The 21,795-nt window shown below is 38.5% G+C and overlaps 1 protein-coding gene across 1 annotated transcript in view; it reads right to left on the reverse strand.

Annotated features, from left to right (window-relative positions):
• The window catches only part of Dlg2 (discs large MAGUK scaffold protein 2), a 1,821,467-nt gene that overhangs the window by 1,797,729 nt on the left and 1,943 nt on the right, over positions 1–21,795 (reverse strand).

Genomic DNA, 21,795 nt, shown 5'->3' on the forward strand with positions numbered 1-21,795 from the left:
TTCAATATAAGGAATATAATACATCAATGTAATCCGTTATATAAACAAACTAAAGGAGAAAACCCACATGATCATCTCATTAGATGCTGAGAAAGCATTTGACAAAATTCAACACCCCTCCATGTTAAAAGTCTTGGAAACGCCAGCAATTCAAGGCCCATACACAAACATAGTAAAAGCAGTATGCAGCAAACCAGTAGCCAACATGAAACTAAATGAAGAGAAACTTGAAGCAATCCCACTAAAATCAGGGACTAGACAAGGCTGCCCACTCTCTCCTACTTATTCAATATAGTACTCAAAGTCCTAGCCAGAGCAATCAGACAACAAAAAGAGGTCAAAGAGATACAACTTGGAAAGGAAGAAGTCAAAATATCACTATTTGCAGATGATATAGTATACTTAAGTGACCCCAAAAGTTCCACCAGAGAACTATTAAGGCTGATAAAAAAAAAAAACTTCAGCAAAGTGGCTGGATATAAAATTAACTCAAACAAATCAGTGACCTTCCTCTACCCAAAGGATAAAAAGGCTGAGAAAGAAATTAGGGAAATAATACCCTTCACGATAGTCACAGAAAACATACAATACCTCGGTGTGACTCTAACCAAGCAAGTAAAAGAAAGATCTGTATGACAAGAACCTCAAGTCTCTGAAGAAAGAAATCGAAGAAGATCTCAGAAGGTGCAAAGATCTGACAAATTGGCAAGATTAATATAGTAAAAATGGCCATTTGCCAAAAAAAAATCTACAGATTCAATGCAATCCCCATTAAATTTCAACTCAATTCTTGTTTTAATTAGAAAGTGTAGTTTGCAAATTCATTTGGAATATCAAAAACCCAGGATATTGAAAACTATTCTCAAAAATAAAAGAAATTCTGGGGGAATCACCATCCCTGACCTTAAGCTGTATTTCAGACCAATCATGATAAAAAAATACTGCATGGTATTGGTACAGAGACAGGTAGGTAGATAAATGGAATAGAATTAAAGACCCAGAAATGAACCCACACACCTATGGTCACTTGGTCTTTGAAAAAGGAGCTAAAACAATCCAGTGCGAGGTGGGGGAAATTTTTCAACAAATGGTACTGGTTCAATTGGAGGTCAGTATATAGAAGAATGCAAATTGATCCTGCTTTCTTATCACCCTGTACAAAGATCAAGTCCAGTTGCATCAAGGACCTCTACATGTAACCAGATACACTCAAACTAATAGAAGAAAAAGTGGGGAAGATTCTCAAACACATGGGCATAGGGGAAAATTTCCTGAAGAGAGCATCAGTGGCTTATGCTCTAAGATCAAGAATGAACAAATGGGATGTCATAAAATTGCAAAGCTTCTATAAGGGAAAGGACACTGTCATAGGGACAAAACAACAACCAACAGATTGGGAAAAGGTCTTTACCAATCCTGCATCCAATAGAGGGCTAATATACAATATATACAAAGAACTCAAAAAGTTAGACTCCAGAGAGTCAAATAACCCAATTAAAAAATGGGATACAGAGCTAAACAAAGAATTCTCAGCTGAGGAATATCAAATGGCTGAGAAGTACCTAAAGAAATGTTCAATATCCTTAGTCATCAGCAAAATGCAAATCAAAACAACCCTGAGATTCCACCTCACACCAGTCAGAATGGCTAAGATCAAAAACTCAGGTGACAAGAGATGCTGGCAAGGGTGTGGAGAAAGAAGAACACTCTTCCATTGTTAGTGGGATTGCAAACTGATACAACTCTGGAAATCAGTCTGGAGGTTCCTCAGAAAATTGGACATTACACTACCTGAGGACCCAGCTATACCTCTCTTGGGCATATACCCAAAAGATGCTCCAACATACCACAAAGACATATGTTCCACTATGTTCAAAGCAGCCTTATTTATAATAGCCAGAAGCTGGAGAGAACCCAGCTGCCCTTCAACAGAGGAACGGATACAGAAAATGGGGTACATTTACACAATGGAGTACTACTCAGCTATCAAAAACAATGACTTCATGAAATTCTTAGGCAAATGGAGGAAACTAGAAAATATCCTGAGTGAGGTAACCCAATCACAAAAGAATACACATGGTATATGCACTCACTGATTAGTGGATATTAGCCCAAAAGTTGGAATTATCTAAGATATAATCCATAGACCACATGAAGCTCAAGAAGAAGGACAACCAAAGTGTGAATGCTTCAGTCTGTCTTAGAAGGGGGAACAAAAATATTCATAGGAGGAGATATGGAGACAAAGTTTGGAGCAGAGACTGAAGGAATGGCCATCCAGAGCCTGCCCCACCTGGGGACCCATTCCATATACATATAGCCACCAAACCCAGACAATATTGCTGATGCCAAAAAGTGCATGCTGACAGGAGCCTGATATAGCTTTCTGCTGAGAGGCTCTGCCAGAGCATGGCAAATACAGAGGCAAATGGTAGCAGCCAACCATTGAAGTGAGAAAGGGGACCCCAATGGAGGAGTTAAAGTATTGAAGGAGCTGAAGGGGTTTGCAACCCCATAAGAACAACAATACCAACCAACCAAAGTTCCCAGGGACTAAACCACCATCCAAAGAGTACACATGGACAGATCCATGGCTCCAGCTGCATGTGTAGGAGAGGATGGCCTTGTTGGGCACCAATGGAAGGAGAAGGCCGTGATCCTGCCAAGGCTGGACCCCCCAATGTAGGGGAATGTCAGAGCAGGGAGGCGGGAAGGGGTGGGTGTTTGGGAAGGGGGAGCACCCTCATAGAAGAATGGGGAGGAGGGATAGTATAGGGCATTTATACCTATAAACCAGGAAAGGGGATAACATTTGAAATGTAAATTTAAAATCCAATAATAAATAAATCCTCAAAAGAAAATGCTACTAATTAACATCAGTAAATACTTGGTTGTATACTTATTACACACACATAAATATCAGGATTATATAAAAAATACCTGGAGGGAAAAGGGAAAAAATAAATGCACAGAACAAAAAAAATATATTAAAATCAACAAAGGTAAAAGGCCAAGTAACATATAAAGGCGGACCTATCAGAATTACACAAGACTTTTCAACAGAGACTCTGAAAGCCTGGAGATCATGGATAGATGTTATCCAGATCCTACGAGACCTCAGATGAGATGCCAGCACAGGACATTATACCTAGCAATATTCTCAATAACCACAGATGGAGCAACCAAGATATTCCATAACAAGACCAAATTGAAACTATATCTTTCCACTAACCCAGCCCTACAAAAGATAGTGGAATGAAATCTCTAATACAAGGAAGGTAACTGCACCCAATAAAACACAGAAAATAAATATTTCACAACAAACCCAAGAGAATCAAACACACACAATATCACCTGCAACAACAAAAACAACAAGAACTAGCAATTGTCTGTCTTTAATATCTATCAACATCAATGGACTCAAGTTCCCAATTAAAAGACACAGGCTAACACACTGGATACGAAAACAGGAATGGAATAGAATCAAAGACCCAGAAGTAAACCCACACATCTACTGACACTTGATCTTTGACTGTGAAGTCGAAAACATACAGTGGAGAAAAGAAAACATCTTCAATAAATGGTGCTGGTCTAACTGGTAGTCTGTATGTCAAAAAATGAAAATAGATCCTTGTTTATCACCCTGCACAAAACTCAAGTTCAAGTATATCAAGAACCTCAACATAAAACCAGATGTACTGAATCTAATAGCCAAGAAAGTGGGAAAGAGCCTCAAACTCATTGGCACAGGGGGTAATTTCCTGAACAGAACAATGGCTCAGGCTCCTAAGATCAGCAATGGATAAATGGGACCTCATGAAGCTGAAAAGCTTCTGTAAGGCAAAAGACACCATCAACAGAACAAATCGGCAACCTACATATTGGGGAAAAATTCTTCACTAACCCTACATTTGACAGAGGGCAATATCCAAACTATATAAAGAACTCAAGAAATTTATCTCCAAAGTGCTTGCTGATAGTACCCTTTTATAGCTGTCTCCTGAGAGGCTCTGCCAGAGCCTGACAAATACAGTCAGAGATTCACAGCCAACCACTGGATGCAGCACAGGGACCCTGATGAAGGAGTTAGAGAAAGGACTGAAGAAGCTGAAAGGGTTTGCAACCCCATAGGAAGAACAACAATATCAACCAACCAGACCCACCCACCCCCCAGAACTCCCAGAGGCTAAACCACCAACCAAACAGTACACATGGAGGGACCCTTGGCTCCAGCTGCATATGTAGCAGAGGATGGCATTGTCTGGCATCAATAGGAGGAGAAGCCCTTGGTCCTGTGAAGGTTCATTTCACCAGTGTAGGGGAATGCCAGGGCAGTGAGGTGGGAGTGGCTGGAGGAGGCACCCTCATAGAAGCAGGGGAGGGGATGGGAGAAGGGAGTTCTGGAGGGGAAAGCAGGAAAGGGGATAACATTTGAAATGTAAATACATAAAATATCAAATAAAAAAGAGGTACACAGCTAAACAGAAAATTTACAACAGAAGAATCTCAAATGGCAGAGAAGCACTTAAAGAAATGTTCAAAGTCCTCCATCAGTGAAATGCAAATCAAAATGATCCTGAGATTTCACCTCAAACCAATCAGAATGGCTAACATAAAAAACACAAGTGATAGCATATGTTAACAAGGATGTAGAGAAAGGAACACTTTTCCATTGCTGGTGGAATTGCAAGCTGATACAACCACTCTGGAAATCAAGCTGGCAGTTCCTCAGGAAACTGAAAATAGTTCTACCTGAAGACCCAGCTATATTCCTCTTGGCATATACCCAAAAGATGTCCCACCGTACAACAAAGACACATGCCCCACCATGTTCATAGCAGTCTTATTCGTAATAGTCAAAAGCTGGAAACAACCCAGATGTCCGGCAACTGAAGAATGGATACAGAAAATGTGGTTCATTTACACAATGGAGTACTGTTCCGCTATTAAAAACGAGGACATCATGAATTTTGCAGACAAATGGATGGAACTAGAAAATATCATTCTGAGTAAGATAATTCAGACCCAAAAAGAGATAAATGGAATGTGCTCACTGATTAGTGGATATTAGCCCAAAAGTACAGAATACCTAGGACACAACCCACACACCATAAGAAATGTAATAAGCAGAAAGACCCAAGTGAGGATGATTCAATTCCACTTAGAAGGGGGAAAGAAATATTCATAGCAGGCAGGGAGGGAGGGACCTGAATGGAAGAGGGGATAGGGGAGGGAGAACAGGACCAGGTATGGCCAGGTTGAGGGAGGGGGGAGCCAGGAGAGAAGCCCAGAAGGCCAAGAGATAAGCAGCATGGGAGGATGAGAAGTGGGGGGACCCTCTAGAAAGTACTGAAGACCTGGGAGGTGATAGACTCTAAGGACTCAAGTGGGGTGACCTTAGACAAAGTGCCCAACACTGGGGATAGGGAACTCGAAGAGCCCACCTATAGTAGATAGACAGGACCTCAAGCAGAGGGACAGGGTTACTAACCCACAGTCAAATTGTCTTTCTGCCCAGAACTGTTCCTGTCTAAAAGAACTACAGCGACAAAAAAGGGAGAAGAGACTGAAGAAAAGGCTGTCCAATAAAGAGACTCAGCTTGGAATCCATCTCATTGGAAGACGCCATAGCCTGACACTATTACTGATGCTATGCTGTGCTTAGAAAAGGGGGCCTGGCATAGCGGTCCCCTGATAAGCCCCACCAGCAGCTGACTGAGACCGAGACAGTCACCTATACCCAACCACTGAACTGAAATCAGGGACCCCTATGGTTGAATTAGGAAAGAACTGAAGAAGCTGAAGGGCAGAGCAACCCTATAGGAAGACCAGCAGTCTCAACTTACCAGACCCCAGGGAGCTCCCAGAGACTGAGTCACCAACCTGGGCCATACACATGCCAGTCCAAGGTCCCTGGCACAAATATAGCAGAGGTCTGCCTGGTCAGGCCTTATTGGCAGAAGAGGTGCTTAATTCTTGAGAGACTTGAGACCCCAGGGAAGGTGAAGGCCTGGTGATGGGGGGCAGCACCCTCTTGAAGGCAAGGGGGAGGAATGGGATGAGGAACTCTGGAGGGGGGGGGCTGGACTGAAAGGGGAATGTAAATAAATAAAATACTAAAAACTGAAATGAAACACTACTCACTGGCATGCTCTTAGTTAAGCTACCTTTCTTATACAGCCCAGGCCCACCTGCCTAGGAATGGCACTACCCACAGTGGGCTGGGCTCCCACTGCTCTCACAGACATGGCCACTGATGGAGTTAAATCGTCCTTTGAAATTCCTTCTGTCTGACTGTGCCAATTTTACAACCAAAATTAACCATTACACAAAGATATGAAAGATTTTCACAATGAAAATTTTAAAACATTGATAAAACTATGGAATATAAAAAAATGTAAGAGATATCAAATGCTCATAGATTGGAAGAATCAACATTGTGCAATTGTCCCTATAACTTATTGAGATGTACAGATTCAATGTAATCTCTATCAGAAAGCTGGTGACATTTTTCTCATAGCTAAAAGTACAATTCTTAAATTATACAAAATCACAAAATTTAAAAAGAAGCCAAAGGGTAAAGAAGCAGGATATATTATATGGCCTGGTCTCAAAACATTAGTGCCTTGCTTTAGAAATCAAAACTGCCATGGTATATAAACACAGTCACATAGACCAACATTATAGAGTAGAAAGGCAATTCTGAAATTAAGAAAAACCATGGAAACCAGGCAAGGTAGTACACACCTTTAATCCCAGCACTTAGGAGGCAGAGACAGGTGGACCTCTGAGTTTGAGTCCAATCCATTCTACAGAGCAAGTTCCAGGGCAGCTGAGCTACACAGGAAACCCTGTCAGAGAGAGAGAGAGAGAGAGAGACAGAGACAGAGACAGAGACAGAGACAGAGACACAGAGAGAGACAGAGACAGAGAGACAGACAGAGACAGAGACAGACAGAGACAGACACGGTGAGGGGGAGAGGAAGGAAAGACAGAGACAGGAAAAAGGAAGGAAGGAAAACCTATGAATCTACAGTCAAGTGATCTGAGAGAAAGTTGCTACTAAGAATACACATCAATAAAAAGGCAATTTTTTCAATAAATATTGATAATAAATCAGTTATCCACATAAAGAAGGAAACTAGGTCCCTATTTCTTCATGTGTGAGGGAAAGAGTCTGCAAGTTGATAAGTTTTCATACAATATATTTTTATATTCCCAGATCCTGTCCACCTTCCTACCTACCCAACTTTATGGTCTTCCACCCCCTTCTCTGTCCCTGAGGGAAAAAAACTCTGAAAACAAGAAGGAATAGAACAATAAGACCAAAAACAAACAAACAACAAAAAAAAAAAACCCATGAAGTTTGTTTTTGTGTTGGCCAACTAACTACTCCTGGACATGAAGTCTGCCTGGAGTGTGGTTGATATACCCATTGACCCTCTATTAGAAAAAACTGGCTTTGTTTGCCAGCAGGTATCAACTGCAAAGAGCTTCATGTGTCTACTTGCCCCATCAGTCCTGGAACCCTGTCTGGATTGAACCTGGACAGGTCTTATGTGTGCTACCACAGTCTCTTGTGGGCTCAGATATATCAGTCCTGTGAACAGAGACACTGTTTCTTTGACTCATCCATCATCTCTGGCTCTTACAATCTTTCCATTCCCTCTTCCATAGACCCTTGAGCTATAAAGGAAGGAAACTGGTGAACATAGCCATTTAGTATTCAGTATTCCAATGCCTCTCAATCTTTGTATATTGTGCGATTGAGGATCTATGTTAGTTCCTATCTAATTCAAGGAGCTTCTCTGGTGAGGGTTGAGCAAAGCTAATCTACAAGTATGTCACTAGAAGTCATTTTATTGCTATGTTCCTTTAGCAAAATAATAATAGTAGACTTTTTCCTAGGCCCATGACCTATCTAATTTCAGATTCTTGGCCACAGAGTAGTGCCAGGTATGAGTTCTATCTCATTGAGTGAACCATTAACCAAATCCAAAAGTGATTGGTTGATCCCATAACACTGGTGCCACTGTTACACCAGTATATATTTTGTAGGTCTCTGTTGAGGGTGTCAGGGTTTGTAGCTGGGTGATACTGATTATTGTCTTTCTCCTCTGGTAGCATGCAGAGTATGTTCCAGCACAATGAATGCTAATTTGCTAGTCAGCAGGAGTGAAACTTCCAGCTGGGCACCAGATTGAGCGTCTCCATTTTCAGTGACATGAGTACATGTTGTCTTTATCACTAAGTCTTTACCATCAGTTTGTACAAAACAAAATAGTCTGTGATGTTTCGAAGAGGGTCTATGGGATCCCTTTGTGGGCCCCTATCTCTTAAAATATTTTTCAATGACCTCAAAATGGACTATATACTTTATAGAACCAAAGCCATAAAATTACTGGAATAAAACGTAGGAAACACTTCTGGACATTGGAAAGGACAAAGAATTTTCTTAAGACTTCAAAAGCATAGCAAATAAAAATGAACATATTCAAACGGGGTCCCATCACTAAAAATCTGCATTGCTAATGAAACAGTCAACAGATTGAAAAGAAAATGTTTGCAAAGTTGGGGTGGGATCAAGAATGTGTATTAACAAAAAATAAAAAAAAAATGTGTATTAACTCTAAAAAGCCCAATATGAAAATAACAATAGTAAATTTTAAAATGGGCAATACATCTAAGCTAACACTTCTCAAAAGAAGTTATACAAAAGACTAACAGTTACAAAAGAAAATGCTCAGTACCACTAATCCTCAGGGAAATACAAATCAGTACCTCAATAATCTAAACATCACTGTATTACTAAGAAGAGCTATTATCTAAAGGACTTAAAACAGCAAGTGTTGGTAAAGATGTGGAAAAAAGACAAGTGCACACTGCTTGTATGAATACAAATCTGTACAGTGATAAAAATGGGATGGAATTTCATCGAAAACTTAAAGCTGAAACTATCTATGATCTATCACCTCACTACTTGGCATACTTCCATAGGAAATGAAGTCACTGTGTCAGATACTGATACTCCCATGTTCAATACAGCATTACTCACAATAGCCACTAAACCGAAACAAATGTTCATTAGCTGATGGATGAAGGAAGAAAACATAGCATAGTGCCCAATGAATACTGTTCGGCCATAAAAAGAATGAAATCTTTCTTTTCTCTGTCACCACATGGGCAGGACTGGAAGTCTTAATGTCAATAGGCCAGACACAGAAAGACAAGGATGCCCTACATGAGCTCACCCAAGGACCTCTTAAGATAGTCTCAGAATTTCAGAACAGAATGCTGGATTCCAGAAAGCAGGTGACTGGGAGTAAGGATGGATAAGGAATGTTGATCAGTGAATATGGCGGTACAGTTGCATACGAGCAAGAAACTTGTTGGCACCCAGCAGAGTGACTACAGATAAGAATAATGTATTATATGTTACTAGAAGACAAGATTTTTTTCATAAAGAAATACTAAGTGCTTACCTGAATAAATATAGTCAGCCTAATTTAAATGTTATCTGATGCACATACATTGAAACATAACCTGATACCCACTTAATTTATACAATTTAAATTGTTTTTTTTATTTTTTATATAGGTGAACAGAAAATTCTAATTTTAGAACACATTAACAAAGGATGGTAACATGAGCATATACTAACACATTTGCATAGAACTAGAACTTTTTAAAAGACAGAGTCTAACCATGTAGCTCAGGCTAGCCCAAACTCAATATGCTTATGCCTCAGCTCCCAAAGTGCTAAGATGATAGAAGCATACCACCATACCTGGCTTTAGAACCACCATACCTGGCTTTAGAACCACCATACCTGGCTTTAGAACCACCATACCTGGCTTTAGAACCACCATACCTGGTTTTAGAAACACTATACCTGGCTTTAGAACTGTAAAAGTGCTTTCATACTTCACCCATGTAAAACACTTTTAGCAATTTTGGATAAGGTAAAATATTTTTGTTTTGACAATAAGAAAGCAGGGATTTCTCAAGAGATAATAATAGCTTCTTATTCTTCCTCCCTAACCTGTTCCTGTCCATTATTTACTAATGTATTGGCAACATTTTGATTATCCTTTATCTCTATATGTCTCTTTGGACTATGATCCCCTAGTCACCCACTGTCTTGAATACCTGAAGCCTTGGTCTTCCTCTTTCCCTTGTTAAGCCACTATAACTTTTTAACACTTACTGTCAGACACCATTTTTCTTTTCCTTGAATTACATCCTTGAAGCTAGTTTGTCTGTTTTTTGTTCCCTCTGCTCATCATGTGGCATTTCTGTAGCTATTTGTTTTATTCTTTTACTCTTGTAAAGGGCAATTTTCAAAACCATATCAACGACATTCCTAGAATCTCATCGGCAATGTAATTTGAGTTCTGAGGGAGTGTCATTTATTTAACATTTATGCTTTAACTACTCAAATAAAACATTATACTGACTCAAAATAGATGAATGTTTTCCAAACCAACAAACCTCATGCTGCTCATCTCACTGTGAGAAAACCCTGACACTTAAAATGCTAGGGTGGACGAAAACCAGATGGTCAGATAGACTCGGGTGTCAGCAGCCAGGGCCACAAGTGTCACTGTTTGTGTTGCTTTTGATTAGTGTCAGTGATCGTCAACTGGTGTCAGCCTCATTCTGTCTTTCAAGCCTCCTCTGGTTTATGGAAGATGGATCTTGAGGGTAATCTAAAACTACATAGCTGTGCAATGATTATAAATTACACACACACACACACACACACACACACACATGCACACACACATATATGCACTCACGCATGCACACACACACACACACACACAAAGGCATGATAATAAGGATCTTGTCTTGTCACACACATAAAATCCGCTTGCAGAACTTTAGGAGTGGAATTAACGTAGAAAGTTTTGATCATCATGCAAGCTAGAACATTCTAATTGATGCCCATGTCAATTGTTACTTCAATTGTTGGCATGATGGTCTCACATTTTACATTTTCTTCACTAAGGAAAATATACCTTCATACAAATCATAAGTATACTCACAAAAATAAAATAAAATTCAGATTACTTAGGGTACTTACAAGAAGAAATGAAGAGAAAGTGACATTTTTCCACATGTGTAATTTCTGCATAAACTATGCAATACAAGGACAGTCTGAATGTTACATAATTGGCATTGTAGGTAATCATGTGTCTGTTAATTAGCTCAATTCTATTGTATGTGGTGTAAGAATAGAATTGCCAAAAAGCTATAAATAATTTGGGGTGGGTAATTTAAAATTAAAACTGGGAATGGCAATAATGCTAAGGAGTAATCTTTTAGAAAACGAAAGCATTTTCCAGAACTGACAAACAAATGAATCGTAGACCATAGGAGTGATATCATTAGCAAAACTAAGTGCAGCATACGATAGATGGTAAAGTGAACGTAAGTTCAGCGCACAATAGAGGGTAAAGCTATTGTAATATCAAAAATCGATAGTAAATCATTTAAATAATGGAATCCCTTTTACAGACATTTATTCGATATTTTTACAATTTAGGATGCATTATCTGATTCCCACCGCTGGCAAGTCACATTGTGTCTATTTCACATGAAGTGTAAATTCACCAATTCAAGATTACAGAACTACTAAATAACAGATTCGTACCTTAATCCTAGTGCTTTGGGTTCCAAATAGAGTGTTCATTCCACAAAACCCTTCTTAATCCTCCAAGAAGCCCCATTTCTTTGAAAACAAATTTGATTGTCTTAGGGTTACTGTGCCTGTGAAGAAACATCTCTCCCAACGGAAAAGGATTTATTTGGCTTATACATTTATCTCACTGTTCATCATCACAGGAAGTCAGAACAGAAACTCAAACAGGGCTAGAACCTTGAGGCAGGAGCTAATGCAGAGGCCATGGGGGAGTGCTGCTTATTGGTTTGTTCCTGTGGCTTGCTCAGCCTGCTTTCTTATAGAAGCCAGGACCACCATCTCAGGCATGGAACCATTCCCAATGGACTGGGCCCTCCCCCATCAATCCCTAATTAAGAAAATGCCCTACAGGTTAGCCAAATTTTATTGTGGTAATTTCTGAATTGTGGTTTCTTCTTTTTAGATAACTCTAGCTCAGTGGTTCTCTACCTTCCTGATGTTGTGGCCCTTTAATACAGTTCCTCATGTTGTGGTGACTCCAATCATAAAATTACTTCATTGTGACTTCATAGCTGTAACTTTGCTACTGGTATGAATCATGATGTAAATATCTGATATGCGGGACATCTGATTTGCGACCCCTGTGAAAGGTCGAGAACCACTACCTGTGCCACCAGGTTATGTCAAGTTGATGTAACACTCTCTGGCACATTGATTATTCAGACATTAATTATATTTATGAATTCTAGAATATTTAATTAAATGCCAAATATCTTACTTTCATGTGTGTATATTAAATTAAGAACTACATTAATAACATCAGTAAAAGAGTCCTATTATTCCATAAGATGAATAAAAAGATTTTTATTCATTAATCGTGTATTTAATACCTCAGCATTTTTCAGACACACTGGGTACTCAATATTGAACAGAAGAGTACATTACAGACATTTTATTCTGAAAGTAAAATTAAATAATAGGCCAAAGTAAAGGACTCAAGTAGTATATAATGGTGTGGTAAGACACTAGATGCTAGGAAAGCCAAGACGTTCACTGCATGATAAGTTTTGTCTAACACCCAAGAAGGAGGGCCAAGACACAGAAGACTGAAAGAGATGTATAATCGCGTATAATCATACTTTTAGTTTTAGATAGATCATTTTAACTACAACCTGATATGTCTGCCTATATCAGCAATAATAAGTTTTCTTCACACTGTATGACTACATGAAAAAATTGAGTAGCCACAACTCTTTATCATTACTTATTAGACACGACTAGAAAATAAGCACTTTATTATGAAATATTCGTGATGGAATAACATCTGTAATTCAAAACTCAGGAGGCTGAGGCAAGAGAGTGGCAAGTTTGAAGCCAGTAGCTCTAGCCTTGCCTTGAAAAAAGCAAAAGGGAAGATAAGGGAAGGGAAGAAGGGAAGGGAGGGAAGGGGAAGAAGGTGAAGGGAAGGGAAAGAGGAAAGGGAGGGAGGGAAGTAAGAGAAGTAAGAGAAGGAGGGAGAAGGAAAAGTAGAGGAAGAGGAAGAGTAGAGGGGAAAATGGTAGGGGAGGGGAAAGGGAAAGCAGAGGGGAGGGAAGGAAATTTGCATTTAATTCTTATTGATGAAGTTGTTTTGTTTTACTTCAAAACAAGGATCTTCGTATGAAAATAATCGAGTCAAGAATAACAATAGAAAACTTACTGTCATCAGGTCTTTGTGTGTGCATGTACATGTATATGTACATGTGCCTGTGTGTGCGTGTGTATTTCTTGTGGGTTTTTTTTTCTTTGTTTTCATTTTATCATTCCGGTTTGTTTGTTTATCATGTTTGCCTGGCTTGCTTTCTAAAGAAAAAAGGAGAAACAGACAGGACATGGAATTGAATGGAGGGGGAGAATCTTCTAGGAGGAGTTGGGGGGGTCAGAATATATTATATAAAAATGTGGTTTTCAAATTTAAAATACAGGTATTAAATTTTACTTTAAGATAATGAAGGTCTGGTGTACTAGCTCAAGGGATAGTACTTGCCTTCACACCTGATGCCTGAGTTCAATCACAGAAGCCTACATAAAAGGAGAACAAGAGTACAGACTCTACAAGTTGTCCTCTGACCTACTCCTGTGTGGCACACCATACATTCCCCTATACATATATATCATACATGCCATTTTTTTAAAGTGAATCGCATGTTTTGAGCCAGCAGGCACTTACTGATGAGCTTAGTTTGGAGACCCTAGTTCACTCTTTAGGACCCACATGATGGAAAAGAGAACAGACTCCCCACAGCTATCCCCGGTCCTCCATACGTATCCACATACACACATGCACAATCACACACTAAAAATGTTTCAAACTGTATTCACTTTTTTAATAATATAACAAAATGTGTCATTTTATTATTAACAATATAACCTAGTATTTGTTAGGCAATGCTAAATATTATACATATATCATCGTATCTAGTCTACACAAGCATCCCAAGAAATACTACTAGATGTATTTGCAAATGAGGAAACTTCAGGCCAAAATAAATGAAGTTCCCAGTTAGCTTTCAGTCTATAAAACAAAACACTGAGAAAAATGAATGTAAAAGAAAAAAGGGTTATTTTGGCTCATGACTTTGAAGATTTTGGTCCATGCTCACTGGAGCCTGTTTCTTTGGATCCGTGACAAAGTAGCTGATCATGTGAGTCACCTCATGACTGGCAGGTAGTAAAAAAAAAAAATGTCAGAGAGGGGGGATAAGAGATCCTAAAGCCCCTCAAGGGTGAATCCACAATGATCTGCTATCCTTCACTAGACCTTACCTTCCAGGTAAGGCGACCAAGGCTGGTTTACAAGGGCTGGCAACCAAGCCTTCCGTGGGAAACATGTCAGCTCAAATCATACCATTGCCTGTGGCTCTACGACTAGCAGAGCATTAGAAATAAGAATAAAACTTGGTTCTAGGGGTTGGGGATTTAGCTCAGTGGTAGAGCGCTTGCCTAGCAAGCGCAAGGCCCTGGGTTCGGTCCCCAGCTCCGAAAAAAAGAAAAAAGAGAGAAAAAAAAAAAAAAAACTTGGTTCTATCTGGTACCAAAGCCCATACTTTCATGAGTACAGTGTTACTGTCTTCAGACGCACCAGAAGAGGGCATCAGATCCCATTACAGATGGTTGTGAGCCACCATGTGGTTACTGGGAATTGAACTCAGGACCTCTGGAAGAGTGGTCAGTGCTCTTAACCCCTGAGCCATCTCTCCACCCTCCAAGCCCATACTTTCGTGTTATACCATATTGCCACTTTGTCTACCAGGGAAGGAGCACGGTCTTTCCTCTTTCTATATCACCCTAAGAAATTACAGGCTACTCCCACACTCCAAACCATATAAAAGATAATATACTTCAACAAAGACCTATTGACCACAATATTCTATGAAAGCAAATGACACTAGTATAAAATGGTGAGTTGCTCCTCTCATATCAACCATGTTTTCAAGCAATAACTAGAACCTTTGAAGAGAAGAGTGGCAAGCATGAAAAATAAGTCATAATCAACAGAAAAGATGAAGATGGCAAATTGCTAAAAAGGTTTCTATCCAGTTATCCACTAAAATATGTGTCCCACTTTTAACAAGTAAAAAAAAAGACGAAAAGAAAAATTGAGTTAGAATTTAAATAGTAGGGATAATATCTGGACAAACAGAGGCAGATGTTGGTTACAAATTATAATTATTTTGAACGTGTTGTAGCTTATAAATCGCTTTAGCATCTGTCAATGAGAAATAATGCTCAGAAGGAATATGTAGCCTATGTATTTAAAAACACATTGTGGCACTTTCTATTTGTGATCACTTGTGTCAGCATCATATCTGAGCAATGTCGCTCCCAAAGCTGGACCCCTATCACCCGTGGGAGGGAACCTTGACTCTGGATGTAACCCACTATCCAAAAGATTTACTCTAACAACAAGCACTTGCACAGCACTTTCCTATTCCTAGAGCAGTTTTTACATAAACTATGTACCTGACTCTCATAACCATCTTCAGAAGTAGTATTAGCACAGTTATGTTCTAAAATGAAGAATTTAAAGTTCGACTCTTGATTTTCTTCATGTAACTTTAGCCAGATTCTCCCAAAACACTGGACTCCAGTACCCATCAGTCTCTGCTGCACTGTGACCCCACTCAGCATTCCAGAGCATCACACCTTACAGGGAGGAGAGCACTGGACGAGCTTCTCGTACTAGATCTGCCGCACGCTTTATAAAAGTGAGCTTATACATATGATTCAGTGAGGGAAAAGGCTACAAATGGTAAGGGAGAAAGGGAGTTAAAGGAGTGGATTTTACAGGCCACTTGGCATCATGATAAAAAAGACACGTCAAGTTTTCTATATTTGGGAGACTGACACTTAGAGAAGGTAAAGTTTTTCCTCTCCTCAAATTTCTCCATTTCGTTTCTTGGTACTTTATTGCCAAGACAGGGCATGTGCCAGGAAACACACAAATACACACAGACACACACACACACACACACAAATTAATTTTAAATTATTCCAGTTTTGCTTTTAAAAAAACTAAACCCTCAAAATAGTTTGTCACAGAGATAAGAAATTCTCAAGTACAAAGAGGAGGATTTCTTGTGGTCTTTTCTAACTTTAAATAAAAACAACTAAAACACACACACAAACTCGCGTGCGCACACACATGCACACATGCACACACACATGCGCACACACGTACAGATGCACGCACGCACACGCGCACACACGTGCACAAACATATACACACGCACAAACACACATGTGCTCACGCATGCACACATGCACACACACATACACACACACACACACACACACACACACACACACACACCTACGGCAACAAGAATTGGCTTGGTAGGCTCTTCTTCCCATCAGCATTGCTACAAGGCAACAAGACTCAGAAAAGAATGACATCATAATCTGTATAAGCAAACGTCAATGCAGAAATTCTATAAAATAAGTTTATAACTTAGAAGCAGAATCTCTATCAGACCAGAAACAACTATCTAGATTCAGAAACTCCTATCTCAGAGGTAAAATTTATATATATTATATACTTACATATATTGTGTACTTATTCACACATAAACACAGGAGCATATATACCACACAGAGTACCACACATTCCAATGTAACTCAACATAACTTCAGTAAAGTAGAAGAAATCTCAAACCAATAGAATTATTGTGTTCATTACTCAGTGACTAGGCATAAAAATTAAATTTGAAATGTAGAAATTTGTATTTCCTAAATAATCTAAATGTATACGTCGAGAGTCCAAATTGAGGTTGGTAAGATGACCAGCTGGTAAGCTCATTGCCACCAAGCTTGAGGACCTGAGTTCCATCCCTGAGACCCACATGGTAGGTCACATCAGGACAGAACCAACTCCTGCAAGCTGTCCTCTGGCATTTATACATTCATCACGGGACATTCATATATGTGTGCACACAAATGCACAATAAATAACTGTGATTTTAAATTTAAAAATCATCTAATCTACAATTATCTTATTATATATTCTTCTAGCCTGATATTTTCAGAATGGTCTGGTCTTTTGCACTGTATCCTGCTGGAGCTATGGAAAAAGAGGAAGAGGAGAAGGACAGAGATGATGGCATTAGAGACTATGATGACATAAATCATAGTATAGGGAACAACGACTTGAAATAGCATCTTGTCTTTTCTACCTTGACTATGTTCTATCATTTTCTGTATCTTTCGTTAAATATTACATCTTCCCTCAATGGCCTTGAGTCCTCTTCCTCTATTTCCATGGCAGAGTATGTTAGCATAACCATGCAATGTTAAAATTGCTCATTTCCACATCTATACCCCAATAGATTTCAAGAGTGATGTGGTCAGAAACTGGAGAGATGACTCACAATGGTTAGGAGCACTTGCTATTCTTGCACAGGGCCCATGTTCAGTGTCCAGCATCCACATGGGGACTCACAGCCACCTGTCACTCCGGAGGACTAGACATTCTCCTGGCCTCCACAGCCACCAGGCATGCACTCAGGGCACGCATATACATAAATGCAGGCAAAACATTCATACATACAAAATAATTTTTAAGTTTTTAAAAAGAATCATAAAAGTAAAGATGGAATACCACTTGCCTCTTTAAAACACATTGGATAGATGGTAGGAACACAACAGACCCTCACTGGGTGATAAAGGATTGAATACATTTGCCCTAAATTTCTACATATGTTTACCTTTTAAAATAATGTAATCATTACCTATGAAGGCTAATAAAATAGAATCTAATAAATTTCTTTCAACTCTTACTAACAAACTACAATGATAAAGCTCTCCTAGAACTCCAGAGTGATATTCCTCACTCCAATAAAACCTTGGACCCTTACCCCAACAGGGTTAGGTAGATTCTCAGGGAGTAACGAGATGGTATTGTCAGAAGAGACATGCTACAAAGTCTTATCCACAGTCTTTGGAAGTTTAGTTTAATAATTTATTTTTAAGGATTTTTCTACCTTGCATTATTCTTCTTGATCTTCTTAGCTTGTTGCTTTGTTTTTGAGACAACTCTGAAGTTAGAGCTGGTCTGAAGCTTATTGTGTAAACCTGAGTAGCCTCAAACCTATATCAATCCTCCTGCCTCATCCACGTAAGAAAGTGGATAACAGGTATGAGACACCAGGAGTAGCTCTGGATCAAAAAGGTCTAAAATAAATGGGGTCAGAACAACAGTTTCATAATAGAGGTGACTTGGCCATAGTTCTTGAAATAGCTTTGCAAGACATACTAAAAACTGAACCCATGCAGAAAGCTTACTAGCTAGAATTTGAAATGGCTGGACAGAAGAGTCTAGGCAAAACTCATGACCCTTTGCTGACAAAGCAGCCTCCATTGAGGCTGCAGAACCTTTGTATCTTGACGGCTACAAATTACTGAGCAGGAACTGTGGCTAGGAAACAGTCTGTGCTCGCAATATAAAAGGTGTTATGCATCTCAGCCTTATGATAAAATATTTGGTAATCATTGACATGAAAACTATAAATATTTAAAAACAGGATATAAAGAGAAGATATGAATAAAAATAACAGTATTCTTATAGATCAGTGAATGTAGTTACATAATAATGAGAGATCAGACATGAATGAACTGAATGCTTTAATGCAACATTTTTAAGCCCAGTGTGTGTGTGTGTGTGTGTGTGTGTGTGTGTGTGTGTGTGTGTGTGTGTGTTCTCTGACTCTGCTACACAAAAAAGTAATTAGTTAGCAAGCCTAAAATGAAGATTAAATGCCCGATTTTTGAATGGAGCACAGAGCAGTTTCCACAAAACTGAGCATGTCACACACCTTATGTAAAAAGTAATTACAATACTAGTTGCAATTTTCTCAATATATAACATGTATAAAATAAAAGTAATTACTACAAAACTTTATTTCATAACTGTTATTTCCATCATACACCTAAATCAGTATATGAACACAAAAATATTCTTTTATTTCTCTGTTCTGAATATTCTCTCCTTATGACTCCTGAATTAATGGTTGCTTTCCAACATCAAGAATCTATGACTACACTATTTCCAAACCTTCTCTACCTACACTGAAAAGACTACTTCACAGACATCCATTGTAAATTATTTACTTAGAGAATACTCAAACCTTTGATAATTTTTTTCGGTCTTTTCTGAGCAGATCCAAGGCATAACTCTTTCAAGTTTTATTAGTTTTGAGAAAAACACGAAGGTGAACATGAAGTTTGGGGGACTAGAAAAGGCATCTAGATAGAGCCCTGCCGTGGCGAACGTTAGAGGTCAAAGATAAACTTAGAAACATGAATGCAAAGGGAAAACAGTAGCCACGCAGGAACCATCAACACACTCGTGCATAGGTGCCCCTATTCATAACATCCAAAAACTGCCTTAACTTAGACTTAGCACAAGCTGGAAGCCAAATGAGGCAGCACACCTCTGTAATGCAAGCACACCAGAGACAGAACAGCAAGGTCGAGAGCTCAGAAGGCAACAGAAAGAAATGACAGGGAGGTAAAGAGTAGACACAGATAATAGTGAGATGCAAGTGTAAGTCAGGGGACACACTACAACAACTAGGTTAATCCATAAAGTGCTGGAAACAAATAATGAAGGAAGAAAATGTTAAATGAAGAAAGGATACAAAGACTAGTCATAAGGTCCCTTCGCCAGATAAAGTCAGAAAGAACACTTTTAAAAATATAGTCAGCCAAAAGCCAGGCTATAAAAGATTATGGCCAGGAAATACCAATATCAATTTTAAGTGCATCAATAAGATATAAGGCATCATCACGTTTTAGATTTCTGAATTATATACAGCAAAATATAAAATTTCCAGTTTCCTTTCTGAAGATACACTGTCAATGCATGTATATGAAAACAACGTTTCGGTATATGGTAAACTTGCCTTTATACGAACCTGATTATACACTGAGAACATCTGCAAAACATCAGGAGTAGAAGTACAGAAGCATAAAAGACGCCCAAAAGAAAACTAGGGCATTTTTACAAAAGCACAGAAATGAAAGGGATCTATCACAAGTGAGTAAAAGGAATTATTTTCTTCCCTGTATATAATAATTATGATTTTTTTAAAGTTGAAAAACAAAACTGCATTGCACTAAAAATTCCCATTGGAACTTAAACCAGCATTTCCTACAGAAAGCATGATGCCCAAACAGTCACTAACTTTTGTTCAAGGATTAGTAACTCAACGTGGCATTCTTTCGATCAATTCAAGGACTGTCTTCAGCTCTCCATGATCTTGATATCTTACCTTGAATTAACGCTACATTTTCACAAACAAAAATATGCCAAAGATTGTTCTATAGGTTCAATTGTGAGTAAATCAATCTACTACTACAGATAATAGAATCCTGAAGTTTAAAAAAAAAAAAAAACTCAAGGACACAATTGTAACAACAAAACAAAAGAGTCTTCAGTTGACAAAACAGGTCTGTAAAAGTGTGCAGAGACAAGGTTAGGTGGGAGAGGTGAAATTGATGTATTTGACAGAGTGGTTATCTTAAATCACAGTGAGTCTAGCTCCTTCTAGCATATCTACACCATGTTGCAATAAATTGAGAAGAGCATTCTAAGAATGAAGGACAGTCTTCCTATAGAATCTAATTTTACATCTCAAACACTTTTCTTATATTGTAGAAGCAGTAGACATAGCAAACTTAGCAATTAGAGTAACAAAACTTAATAATTTGACCAGTTTCCTCTATTCAAAACTATGCTAATACTAATAATTTTAATTTTTATTGTTAAAAAACAATATAAATTCTCTAGATCAATTCATTATAGGTTAGTGTTATTCAAATATATACATTTTTAGAATTTCTTCATCACCTTTAAAAATTCACCTCATTATATCCACTCACCTTTTAAAGAAGAAAGGAAGACAAAGAGAACAACTACAACAGTTTCTCTTAAACTATTAACTTTAAATAACATGTGAAAAATTTCTGGAAGTTTTTTTAAAATATAATAACTTTTAAGAAACTAAGTCTATTGGCTTTAGAACCCTTAAGTTCAGTGTGTGTACCTGTTACACCCAAACCATCAATTGTGATTTCTCCTCTTCTCTTCCTCCCTCCCCTTTCCCCTTCCTTCGCTCTTTCTCTCTCTGTCACTTTTAATTATAAGCAAAAATGAAATAAGATACTCCAAAGAAGATTTATCTACAGAAATGGTAGAAAACAAAAACCACACACTGAGGTAAGGAAATCAAAGACATTGTTTATTGGCTACATTTCCCAAACCTTTCTTTTGTGTTTCGTATAAACCAACCGTGTCTGACAGGGCCAGGTACAGCTCCAAGATCTCAAAGTCAGCTCACCTCTTTCAGTAGTCTTAGGGGGATTATAAGGGAGGTAATGAATCTACTTTTCAAACCCAAGGTGCAGAAGTACAGTTCTAGACGCTTCAATAGTTTTTGATAGTTCTGTCCCCTTTACATAGACTATTTTCCAAAAAAATAAAAAATTTCATTGACTGTTTTCATTACATCTTCCAAACCCAGAAGTAGATGGGTTAAACAACATAAAAAACCATATGGATTCTCTGGATTTTATATGAAAATACGTATTAGGATGTAACCTCCAGTTTAGGTCTT

Source organism: Rattus rattus, chromosome 2 (assembly GCF_011064425.1).
Source record: "Rattus rattus isolate New Zealand chromosome 2, Rrattus_CSIRO_v1, whole genome shotgun sequence".
Taxonomy (NCBI): Eukaryota; Metazoa; Chordata; class Mammalia; order Rodentia; family Muridae; genus Rattus; species Rattus rattus.